Raw genomic sequence first — 13,215 nt, 5'->3', positions numbered from 1 at the left:
GATACATGACATTACACATTTGTCAAAACACATAGAATGTAAAACACTAGGAATGAACCCAAATGTAAACTATAGACCTTAGTGAATAGTGTACCAATACTGATCCATCAATTGTAACAAATGTAACACACTAGTATAAGATGTAAATAGACGAAACTTGTGCAGGGGGTAAAGGGTGCTTGACGTCTCTCTTCCTTTCAATTTTTCTATAAAGCTAAAGTGGTTCTCCAAAATAAAGTATATTAATTTTAAAAAATGTCCCAAACTAAGTGAGAACCCAAATTCTAAAAAAGGGCCAATAGCTTCCCCTTCTCAATATAAGGAGTCATAGAGAGTTTGTGGCCATCTTTCATTGACTACAGCAGGTTGGTTCATGTCTTTAGCAAGTAAGATGACTTAAGAAGAAGTTGAAAAGATAGCTGCTGTTGTCTAGTTTGAACAAGCCAGCTCTCGCAGGATGTTTTGGAAAGTTTAGTGTAATATTTAAGGACCCACATCATGACCCATACACACAATATACAAAAAGAAGGTTAATCAATATGTTCAGAAAATTCTGTTGCAAGAAAACTAGAGAAAATTATCATTTCCAAATAGTTATTAGAAAAGGTGGTTTAAAGTAATTAAAATTCTGAATTATAGTCTCTTAAAATACAATATTATTACTTTAAAGAAAAGCCAACATTAGACATAGGTTAATGGTATTCCTTACTGAGGCTTTACACATGCAGCAAATGTTTGTTCCATGAAAACCACTGAGAAGGGATTGGCAAGTCCCTACCATGGCCTGCAAGACTGGTGAGCATCTCTAGCTCTTCCCCCCACACAGGGGCCCAGGAGTCTTGGTGAGATGCTGATGCTCTGAGGCCCAAGTGCATCATTCCACTTTGGGGTCTTGCTGCCTCCTTGGTGGGTCCCCTGAGAAGCATGCTTAATGACTTCCTTGTTCAGGGACTCTTTTCTAGTCTTACATTCCTGTTCATGACCAGTACACTCGTCAGTATCCTAAATCCTTTCTTCTCTAATGACTTACATTCTTGGTTTACAAAAGCCAGAAGAATTCATAGATCATTTTTCTTTCTTACCTAGCATTGCCTTCTCCAAGGTAGCGAGGGTACCCAGAGAGATATCTGTCAGAGTTGAGGGCAAGAGGAAAACAGAAACGCCAGGAGGGGAGAAACCTGTATAGGTTGATAGGTTAAGGATGTTACGCCTCCAGCACAGTTCTGTAGTCAGGAAGCCACAGCAAGCCAGGACCCTGCCATGGCCATGCCAGAAGCCCCTATTTCTAAACTCTGAGAATATTCTATTAGCGAGGCTTGGTTGAACATCCTTCCACAGAGGATGGATATGCTATTACTCTTTTCTTAAACCATATACGAACCCAGCAGAATGGTAAAGGCCTGGAGTAGAGTTTTAGGGGAATGTGGTACGTCTAGTAAAATTCAATGTCATTAAAAGAAAATAAGCAGAATGAACTGGGGATGAGAAATCCATTGACTAAAGAAATAATGAAATCATAGAGTTGGGGGAGGTAGAGAATGTGCTAACAAAAATGGGCCTCATTTCAGAAGTGATGAATATGCTGAAGGATGGGGGAAAGGGACATAGAGTAGAAGAAAAGATGAAAATATGGAAGAGGAAAAAAGAAAAGGAAGAGGACAAGGAGCAGAGGCAAAGAAATAAGAGGGCAGCAAGTTAGTCAAACTTTATGGGTAGCAGTTGGAAGAATTTTGGCAAATATTTTGACATGAGAACAGACAGTTTGAAGAAAGGCCTAGTTCAAAAATAGCCTTTTATTTTTGAATTATAGGGGCCAGGAGTACATAAAGAACCATGATGAAAGGGCTGAAACTTTCAGTGGCTGGGGCTACAGGAAAAGTTAACTAGAAGGTGCTGACTGAATGGCATTAGACTAAGTGCAACTCAAGAAAGCCAGCTTTGTGCAAGTCAATATTGAGATTTGCACCTCCTGTGGCTCCCTGCTTTTGTAACAATGGACTCAGTACAGCAAATGTCACTGAGAATGAGAATAAGAGAGGAAGGGCCAGAAATCCCACCCTACACTCTGCTCTGTAGAGGAAGGCTTTCCTAATCTTTTTTCTGGGCGGTAGCAGCCAATTTTATCCAAAATAAACTACTCAGGAATCAAGCAAGATGAGCCTCCTTTTTGGTACCTAAGTTGTCAGGGAACCACAAGAACCTTATTAATAAGTAAAAAGTTTATATTTAGTGCATGAACTGCCTAGAAATGACTTTCCATGTGGTTTATTGATATAAGTAAATGAAATATTCTACCGCAGTTGTACTATTAGCATAGCCTTTTTCCTTGGGGAAAACAAACATAAACTTTAGTTAATGCTCCCAACCCAAATAAAAAATTTGGGTATCTACACACTTTTCTTTCTCTTTGTAGTATTTCTATTAGAATTATATGTTCCTATGAACCGTATCATACAACAATCATCCCTAATGTCGCTAAGATAAACTATCTGCTTTGAGATGAGGGAATTGACGTCAAGTGATAGTTGCAACTACCTAGTATGGGCTTTGCCCCTAAAACACAGTTATTCAAGTTCTGAAAATCATTTTCATCTGAAGAACTTTTGGGGCCTAATTAGACAGGAAGGGATAGAGTCCGCCAGTAATCTGATCTCCAAAAAAATTGTCACAATTATCACCTATACTAGTAGTCTTGGCCTAGGTTCCAACTGACCAGAACAGAAAAAGAATCCATTACTCTCCTTCTTGCTCTTGGAGATATGGTTATGGTAGCTCAAGGCTCTCTGTTGGCAAAGTGTGAAAGGCATGCTATCTGTGTGCACAGAGTGTGCACAGAACTTGAAGACCCAAAAACCATTTACCTAATTACAACTAAATACGTGCTATAACTGCTAGCTGGCAAAATCACTAATCTACCTTTATCAAGTTAAAAAATGATGATAGTTAAGGTTCTTCTGGAAGAAAAAAAGCTATATATATCATGACATATTTTCAATGGAGAGGAGCATTGCACAAATTATATACTGTCTCATTTCACCTCAACCTCTGGGGATATTTGAGAAAGAATTACTAAAGGGACTTCCGGTCAAGATGGAGGCATAGGTAAACATGGCTCTCTTCCTTGCATAGACAAAGCAAAAATTACAGCTGAACTACAAAACAATTATCACCCAGAAACATGAGAAAATCAAGCTGTATGGAAGTCCGACAACCAGGGAATTAAAGAAGTCAGACTCATCCAGATGGGTAAGAGAAGTGGAGATGTGGAGACATGCAGAGAGGTGCAGAGATGTAGATTGGGTGGTCCCACACCCATGTGTGGAGGATAAAAATTGGGAGAGATTCCTCAGGAGCAAGGGATCTGAGCCCCATACCAGACCACCCAGCCCAGGGTTCCAGTGCCAGGAAGATAAGTCCCCATAACTTCTGGGTATAAAAACCAGGGGGAGTTGGGGGCTGTGGAAGAAACTGCAGGATTCTCAGGAGTCTCATCTTAAAGGGCCCACAATAGATTTATGAATTACACAGACTCACTCCCTCTGGGCTCCAGCACTGGGACAGCACCTGAAAGGGTGCGAGTGGCATATGGGGAGAAACTGAAATTTCTGGCATCAGTGCAAGTGTCAGGGGACAACTTCCTCCCAGACAAAACTCCTGAGGTCAAGCAACAGATTTGTCCCTTTTCTGAGCCCTCCCCAACATGGAGCCACAGAGGAGCGGCATTATATAAGAAACTCCCTCAACCCTGTTCATATGCGTCTCCATGCTCTGGTGATTACCTAAGCCTCCACCCCATTCAATTTACCAGTGCACTTTTCTACAATAGTCCATGCTACTAAAACAAGCAGGTCTACCTGATACATAGAAATAAACACAGGGAGGTTGCCAAAATGAGGAGACAAAGAAATATGGCCCAAATGAAAGAACAGAACAAAACCCCAGAAAAAGAACTAAACAAAATGGAGATAAACAATCTATCAGATGAAGAGTTCAAAATACTGGTCATTAGGATATCCAAGGAAATCACTGGGTACTACAACAGCATAAAAAAGATGCATGCAGATGAAGTTTACACTAAATGAAATAAAGAAAAGTTTACAGGGAACCAATAGTGGAGTGGATGAAACTGAGAATCAAATCAATGATTTGGAACATAAGGAAGAAAATAACATTCAATAAGAACAACAAGAAGAAAAAGGAATAAAAAAATAACAAGGATGCGCTAAAGAGCCTCTGGAACAACTTCAAGCACACCAACATTCGAATTATTGGGGTGTCAGAAGGAAAAGAGAGAGAACAAGAAATTGAAAACTTATTTGAAAAAATAATGAAGGAAAACTTCCCTAATTTACTGAAGGAAATAGATGTACAAGTCTAGGAATCATAGAGAATCCCACACAAGATGGAGACAAAAAGGAACACACCAAGATACATCATAATTACAATGACAAATATTAAAGATAAAGAGAGAGTCTTAAATGCAGCAAGAGAAAAGCAGAGAGTTACTTACAAAGGAATTTCCGTAAAACTATCAACTGATTTCTCAAAAGAAAATTTGCAGACTAGAGGGATTGAAAAAGAATTATTCAAAGTGATGAAAGACCTGCAACCTAGATTACTCTATTATGTAAAGCTAACATTTAGAATGGAAGGGCAGATAATGTGCTTCCCAGACAAAGTAAAGCTAAAGGAGTTCATTATCACAAAACCATTATTATATGAAATGTTAATTGGACTTATTTAAGAAAAAGAAGATCAAAACAATGAACACAAAAAAGGCAATAAATCAACAATTGAATCTAAAAACCAAACTAAGCAAACAGAACAGAAAAAGAATCATATGTATAGAGATCATTTAAAGGGTTATCCTTTGGGAGGAGGGGAGCATAGGGGAAATGGTGCAGGAATTAAGAGGTAGAAATTGGTAGGTACAAAATAGACAGGGAGATGTTAAGAACAGTATAGGAAATGGAGAAACTAAAGGACTTATATGCATGACCAATGGACATGAACTAAGAGGTGGGGAATGCCAGAGGGAACAGCAGATACCAGGTGGAGGGGGGCTGAGAAAGAAATATTGGGAAAACTATAATAGCATAATCAATAAAATATATTTAAAAAGAATTACTAAAGGATTGCTAGTAAGTACATAGAATACAAAATGTGATTAGTACAACCCATGATAGAATCAATAAAAATCACTATGATTTCTTAAAAATATTTTTGGATTGTTATCCCCATCTTAGATCTCTGATTAAATTATTCCATTATATATTCTTCCTAATCCAGTATTATATAAATGAATCTATTTTTTAAAGCCATTTACCTAAAAGCCCTGATACACTTAAAGGGCTACTATAGTGAGCAAAATTCTAAGATGGCCCCAAGATTTTTTTTTCCCCTGATTTACAGACTCTTTCTCCCAGTCACTCAGTTAAAGACTAATTGAGCTACTGCTATGAAGGGTTTTACTGATGTATGTAAGGTCCCAAACCAGTTGACCTTAAAATAAGAAGATCCAGTGGGCCTGACCTAATAACATGAGCTCTTCAAATCTCATGCTTTTTCTTTCTGTTTTCTGTTTTTCCATTAAAAATATATGCCCCTATAACCTGTGTCACATACCAATCATCACTAATGTGACTAAGACGTTATCTGATTAAAAGAGATGAGGGTATTAGTGCCAAATGGGATTTGCAAGTAGCTAGTAAGGGGTTTGCCTCTAGAAGAGGATTTGCTGAACCATTGCTGACCTGAAGATGAAGGAACACATAGCAAGGAATGCAGGTGACCTGTAATGGTTGAGAGCAACCTCCAGCTGACAGCTAGCAGGTTGCTCTCACTGCTAGGGACACTGGGACCACAGCCCTATAACCACAAAAAAACTGAATTCTGCCAACAGCGAGAATGAGCTTGAAAATGGATTTCTTTTTCTACAGAATCTCCAGATAAGGGCTCAGAGGGGCTGACACCTTGACTTAAGCCTTTACCTGAGCAGAGGACCTAGTCGGCCATGATGGATTTATGATCTACAAAAACTGTGAGATAATAAATGTGTCTTGCTTTAAACCATGCAGTTTGTGTTAATTTGCTATTCTTGAATAAAATACATGAAGAACCACCTTTCTATCTTCTTGTATTTATCTTTCTCCTTCTATTTCATATACTCTCCTTCTCTCTGATGAATGTAAAATAAAAGATAAGCCAAACGAGTGAGAATAATTTTATATGTCTAGGTCTAAATGTGAAAGTAATATTTCCAAAACAATATTTTGGTATTTAAGACTTTGTGTCTTCAGAAAAACAAAACAAAACAGCTTGTCTACTGGATAATATGTGGACAAGTCTTTCCTAGTGATGTAGACAACTCTGCACCATGATACCAAACAGCCTTCAGATCCTTAGGAAAGCTGGGTGAGGACAAGTGTGAGATGAGGCACTCATTTCAGACACAAAAATTAAAGGGTTACCCCAAGAAACTCAGTCATTAAGAAAAATAACATTTTTAATTGTGGTGAAATGCACAACATAAAATTTACCTTTTAGCTATTTTTAACTGTATAGTTCAGTAGTATTAAATACCTTCACACTGTTGTGCAACTATCACCACCATCTATCTCCAGAAATCTTTTCAATCTTGCAAAGCTGTAACTGTACCCATTAAACAATAACTTCTCACACAAATATTTAACATTTAATGTAATATTTTTATTAGACTAACAAGATACTTTATTATATTTATTAGACTCTAAAAAGAACAGTTTTAGGTCTACAGAAAAACTGAGAGAAAGGTACAGAGATTTCTTATATATATCCTGCCCCCACGCACGCACAGCCTCCACCATTATCAACACACCCACTAGTGGTACAGTTATTATAATCAATGAATCTGCATTGCCACATCATCTCCGCAAGTCCATAGTTTACATTATGGTCCACTCTTGGTGTTGTACATTTAACGGATTTGAACAAATATATAAAGACATATATCCATTATTATAGTATCATACAGAGTAGTTTCACTTCCCTAAAAATCCCCTGTGTTCTGCTAATGTAATATTTTTTTAAAGATCAAAAATTAATGCAAAAAAAATCCTGGATAAACAAAAATGTCAGCATTTAAAGACCAGATCAGCACCAGTGACCACACCAACCATCTGCACACTCGAACTCACTCTGGAATCTGATCATGTACCCTATTCTGTCCCCTAATAAAATTGTAACATTTTCCTTTGACTATTTGCTGCCAGAATTTTTGCTTATGCCAAGGAGATTATCTAAGTGAATTTCTAAGTCAGCCATGGCAGACTGGAGATAGAGTCCATGGCTGAACAGGCCCTGCTGAGAGTCCCGGCATTTCTGCTTGGGCTGCCTCTCCCCTGCAGGACACTTCTGAGAAGTTCATAGGTGGTGGGTGGTGTAGATTACAGCTGAGAAACTGGTTCAGATCTTGCAAATAAATAAGAGGAATGGAGAATCAGCATGGAGCATATGTCCGCAGCTTCCAGCACAAGCTCCCATCACTATTTCCAGAGCTTTTACTGGCATGACTTCAAAATAACTTCTTCCTGAATTCCAGAGGGAAAAAAATGCTTTCAGCAATAAGAGAATTACTTTGTAATTGGGGAAAGGCAAAATCTTGTTCCTTCATCAGCTTATTCCTCTCTGTAGCCCTCTCCCCATCCAAAGGGTGCTGCTATGAGTTTGGGATGGAATGGCTGCAGGCCAGCAAGTCACTCATCCTTTTTTTAATGAGGAATCTGGGGTGAGCCTCCCCTCCCCCACTGAGGGAGGCAGCCCTGAGCCTGGGACCACTGAGCAGTGAGTGATTCACTGGGACAAGAATGCAGTGGTAAGAAAAAACAAAATTTCTCTTGGGCCTGTTACAACGAGGATGTCAGAATGTGCCATTTCTGATTCCTCTGATGGAAAATGGTCACTAGACTTCTCAGATGTCATGGAGTGACTTCATTACTGTTGATTTCCGAGAGTGTGGGATTTGTGGGTGAGGGAGAAAATGCCCCAGGTCTGATAGCAATTGCAGGAGAAATGGAGAAGAAACTTAGGGGTTAGGGCAGGGCAGGATCAAGAAAAGGAGACCGGCCTTCCAGCTACCAGAAGGCTCTTCTGGAAGCTCAGTCCCTTTCCCAGGGCTGCCTGACTCCTGGCAAAGTGGTCAAATGCCATGAAATGCTCTTTCCTCCTCAAGAGATAGAAGAGCACCCCATCCTGCTCCCAGGAGGGAAGGGAATGTTCCAGAATAGATCAGAAAGAGTCTATGGACTCATAGGAAAGTCTATTATAAACATGCCCAATTAAAAAGGAATATAGAGACTTTTCATTGTTAACCACCTAGAAATAGCTCAGCTTCTAAAGCAGAGGCTACTTAAATTTCAAGGATCTATAAAAGCAAAGGCTAAAAACCTTGCATCTTTACACAACTATTATAAACCTTGACAGTGGGAGAACGAAATCCACATCCTTCAATAGAGTCATAAGCTACTGTAGGCCATTCTTCAGAGGTAACTTCTCTGTGGCAAAGTAAAAGGAAGACTGAAAGGCCGAATCCCTGTGCTCTGGCATTTTCACATGCATGCTTTAAATGGACCATCACGCCTCCTGTGGAGAAAGGATTCCTCTCGGGATTTCACTGCTGAGGAAGTAAGCTGTCAGAGAGTGGAAGACACTTTCTTTGTGGCCCACTGCCCTGGAGAGCTGAACTCTGAAGAACTGTGGGTGGGGTTTGAAGTGGGGGGCTGAAGGGACAAGAGAGCTTTGTGAATGAAATCAGGGCAGACTGTGCATTTACCCCCAGGAATCTAAGACTTCCTTTTAAGAAACAGAATATTTTGTTATGCATTTTTGCTAGCTTCTGTGGGATAAAGTTAAAAGCGAAAGCTGGGATTTATTGTTATTTCCCCAGATATGGTCATTCTGGATTCTCAGGACAAATCCAACTGCCCCTTCCTCAGAAGAAAGTGAAGTCCTCAGGGACCAGTGAGAGCTGCTGCAGCAACACCCCTCATGAAGAGCCACCTGCCCATCCCACAAGTGTAACAGGCATCCCTGCCCACTCACGTGGCTTCCTCTGTGCTCTCAGCCAGAGGCAGTAAGAAGGAAGGACACTGTATCTCCTTTGATACAAGTGTAAAATGAGATTCAGAGATGTTATAAGATGTCCCCAGTAGTGAGACTTTAGCTCATGTCCCTATTTGCAGGTTTTCATGACAGGGAATGGTATAGTGAGAACAGGTCATCTGTCATCTCATGGGACCATGAGGGGGTTTATTGAATGAGGGACCTGGGATCCCATGGTCTCTGTCCAATACTTGGAAGAGGCAGACTCTTTCGTACTTCACAAATCTTCCCAAATGGCTTAGGGCCGGGGTGGAGATCCAAAGGGGCTGTAAAGTTAGACCCCTCTGACCACATGAATATGACATAGTCATGTTTTCTCAAGGTAAAAACTCATCTGGAGCCACCCAGAAGGGAGCTTTGGCAGTCATTCGTCCTGGCAACCCAATTCTTTTTGAAGGGTATAATGTACTGAATATGGTACCATACTATCTTTTTGTTTAATGCAAAAAGAGCAAAAGTGAAATTCAGCTCTAAATCATCTATTTCATTAACAGAAATTCTCTGAAACAATCTAAAATAGCACACTCCTCACCACCAAGATTATTTCTGTTCCTGATTGTGAATTTCAAAAGACGAAGAAGAGGAAGAAGAATAAGAAGAAGGAAGAAGAAGAAGGAGGAGGAGGAGGAGGAGGAGGAGGAGGAGAAAAAGAAGAAGAAGAAGAAGACGGAGAAGAAGAAGAAGAAGAAGAAGAAGAAGAAGAAGAAGAAGAAGAAGAAGAAGAAGAAGAAGAAGAGGAGGGGGAGGGGGGAAGGGGAGGGGGAGGGGGAGGGGGAGAGGGAGAGGGAGAGGGAGAGGGAGAAGGAGGCAGAAGAGGAGGAGGGGGAAGAAGAAAGAGGAGGAAGAAGAAGAAGGAGAAGAAGAAGGGAAAATGAAAGGGGAAAGACTTTAGACTATACAGGTGTGTTTTTAGTTCATTCTTTTTAATATAGAAGGTCATACAAAAGCAACTGCAAATAAAAATGCAGACTGAATTGTGTTTTTCTACATTTGTCATGATTTGTATTACTGTTTAACATGTCTTTGCTACATCCTGAGCCTTATTGTGATTTCCTTTTCTCCTGCTAGATTTTCTTGGTGGATTTTTTTGTTTTGTTTTGTTTTTTTAAGTTAAGAAATAACAGTGGTTTCTTTCAAGTATTTAAGGTTGAGACTTTTTTTTTAATAAAAGTCAGAGCAAGAAGAGTCCATTCAGCTTATCTCGTTCACTTCCTGAAATCCAAACAAGCTCTCAGAAGACCACATCACACCTTATTTATTCAATGAGTGTCTCTGCACTTGGACAGGAGATTTCAGAGCCATTTCAACTTTATAAAAACCTTTAGAACTGGTTTGAAAAGCCTCCAAAGATTTTGAGAAATAACTTTAAAAGTTTGAGACTAAAATTGGTGTTGTTATTTCCCTCCTAAGGAAATGATTCAGAAATATCCTTTCCTCAGATAATTCTATCCTAGTTGGCTGCTCAAGCTCCAAAGTGGACTGAAATCTTCTATTTTCAAACTCTTGTCCTCATTATATTTACCTACTGAGTGGAGAATGCCTGCCTAGTTGTCCTAAGTGAGAAGTAGGCTCTGAGATTTGCATGTGATGAAAATGAATTTTGAATGACTATACTTGCCCTCATCAAATGATATCTATTAAAGATTCATTTACAGAACATTAAGGTTCTCACTATGCAAAAACAAATCCAAGAATTCAAATGCAAACTTCTCATCTCATTTTCCCCAAAACGGATTAAAGCTTTCTGCTTTAAAGAAACAACTGGGACTGCCAGTTGTCGGTACAAATCAACTAAGTTTCCTAGCACAGCACCATCTCTTGGTGAACAATCTATTCCTCTCCTTTCAGGATTCCTCCCATTTTAATGTGGGAAAGCAGAAACGTCAAGTGAGATATATTGCGAAGGACCAGCCAGCAGGAAACAGGCAGCATCCAATCTTCTCACTCAACATGACAAAGCTCCTTAGAATGTACCTGGTATGGCCTTGGGAACACAATAGTGTGAGTTTGTGTGAGTGAACTCTTAATGGAACTGCCACCATTAAGGCTACAATTAATTCTAAATGGTTGTATCTGTGAATAAAAGCAGTTACTCCCAGAGGCCTGCAAGAGCTCCTTGTGTTCAATGCTTGCCACCAGGAATCTGTTATCAATGCAGACAGTAAATGCATTCATCCATCAACCCTGGCTGCTCATGTGGAAGGCCTAAGCTAACACTCATCAGAGGAGCCAGGCTGGGCTCTGGCCAGAGAATGAGCCCAGCCTCAGAATGTGAGTTGTTTTATTTATTTATTTTTTTTTTAAGTTCCATTATCACACCACAAGATTTGTAGTCATATTTCATTGTCAGAGTTAAAAGTAAAAGCCAGTTCCTGAAAATTGCGACATCCAATTCTTTCTATTGTAACATGATTACTTGCTATTTTTGAACTAATTCCAGTGACATCATATATATCAAGCTTCTTTGATAAAGGAAAGACTATTCATGAGTGAATCATCAAGACAGCTTTTGCTTATCTTTTTAAGCACACATTTTCATTTTTAATCTTAACCATTTTGGTTACACTTTTTTTTCCAGAAATATATTACAAATTTCCCAATCCTTTTAATAACTGATTCTTTGTTGTGATAACATATACACATCATAAAATTTATCATTTATTCAATGTACAGTATTCAATGTACAGTATTCAAATGGAATTAGATATATTCATATTATTGTGTAACCATCCCCACCACCCATAAGAACCATTTATTTTTAACATACATGAACCTGGCTTTGATTGTCTCATTGTCATCATTATAAACATTCAGCACTACATTGTGTTCTCGGGGACAAATGAAGTGCTTACAGCTGTTTATCCCGTATATTAGACAGCTTCAGGCTGCTAAGGTTTTGAGGTCCTGAGTTAGTGTTTTTTATTGCTCTTGTTTTGTTGTTGTTTTTTGTCTTCTCCCATCAGAATGTAAACAATCCTTTTTCTCAGCTTTCAGTATGCTTGCCTGTGACATTCACTCTTTCCTTATCTACTTCAGGGAAAGCCAGTAATCAAACTTATTAAAATGTGAAAAACTACAAGTCCAGGTGCTGAGATTTCCTGTGAGTAATCAAAAATTATCTTCTGAATGGACGTCATGATGTTCAAGTTTTGTGCTTTGGCAAACACTTTGGGTTCTTTCAGGTCCCTAACTATAGCTTGTATGGTAGTGATTGGCATATGAGGGGAAGCCCTCAAAACTCTGGAATTTACTTATAAAAAAATTTTATATTTATTCATATGTTTAAACTTCAGTCACCTTCGAGGCATTCTCCATTTGATGTAATACACTTATGAAGATGTTTCTTCCAGTGTTCAAAACAGTTTTTGAACTTGTTGATTTTGATGCCTTTTAGTACTTCTGCTGTTTTGTTTCACCTCTTCCATGTCAGCAAAACTTTTCTCTTTGAGGATTTTTTCATCTGGGGAAACAAGCAAAAAAAAAAAAAAAAATGTTGATCAGGGTGAATAGGAAGGGTAGGGTATGGGAGTCATGCTATTTTGAATCAAGAACTGCTCAGCATGGTGTGGGCAGGAGTGCTTATAAATCACCCATCATGAAACCAGCAAAAGTGTTGAAGAGTCTTCAAAAAATATCACTGAAGCTGAACGCAGCCTCTCACAACAATGCCAGCTGGTACACTGATACAGATAGGTACCTAGAACACTCACATAGAGGAGCAAGCTGTACTATAAGGAGTCCACCCTTGCCTATCTGACCTGTGAATAAAGGGAGACTCTAATTCTTGTGAATCTTGGTTTCCTGAAGCTCCCCTTAACATCAAAGAGACAAAAATGCAATAGTAACATCTGGTAGCCTAGTCCCCACTGTAAAAGTAAAAGACAAGATTCAATTAAAAAGAAAAATTAAGCAAAAGTGCCTTTTTAGGTTACTATCATTTCCTGCCATAGAAATAAAAGACAGATTCTTTCAGTATTTACTCTTGTCTTGAATGAAATTATTCCCCGTAAATATAGCAGCCAGATAAACCCTGGCCAGAATCTAAAATGTAGAACAACCAGAAAAAAAGGCAATGTC

The sequence above is a fragment of the Pteronotus mesoamericanus genome, unplaced genomic scaffold (genome assembly GCF_021234165.1).
Source record: "Pteronotus mesoamericanus isolate MK-2021 breed Mesoamerican mustached bat unplaced genomic scaffold, CSHL_Meso_final scaffold_31, whole genome shotgun sequence".
Classification (NCBI taxonomy): Eukaryota; Metazoa; Chordata; class Mammalia; order Chiroptera; family Mormoopidae; genus Pteronotus; species Pteronotus mesoamericanus.
Note: the sequence above shows the minus strand (reverse complement) of the source record.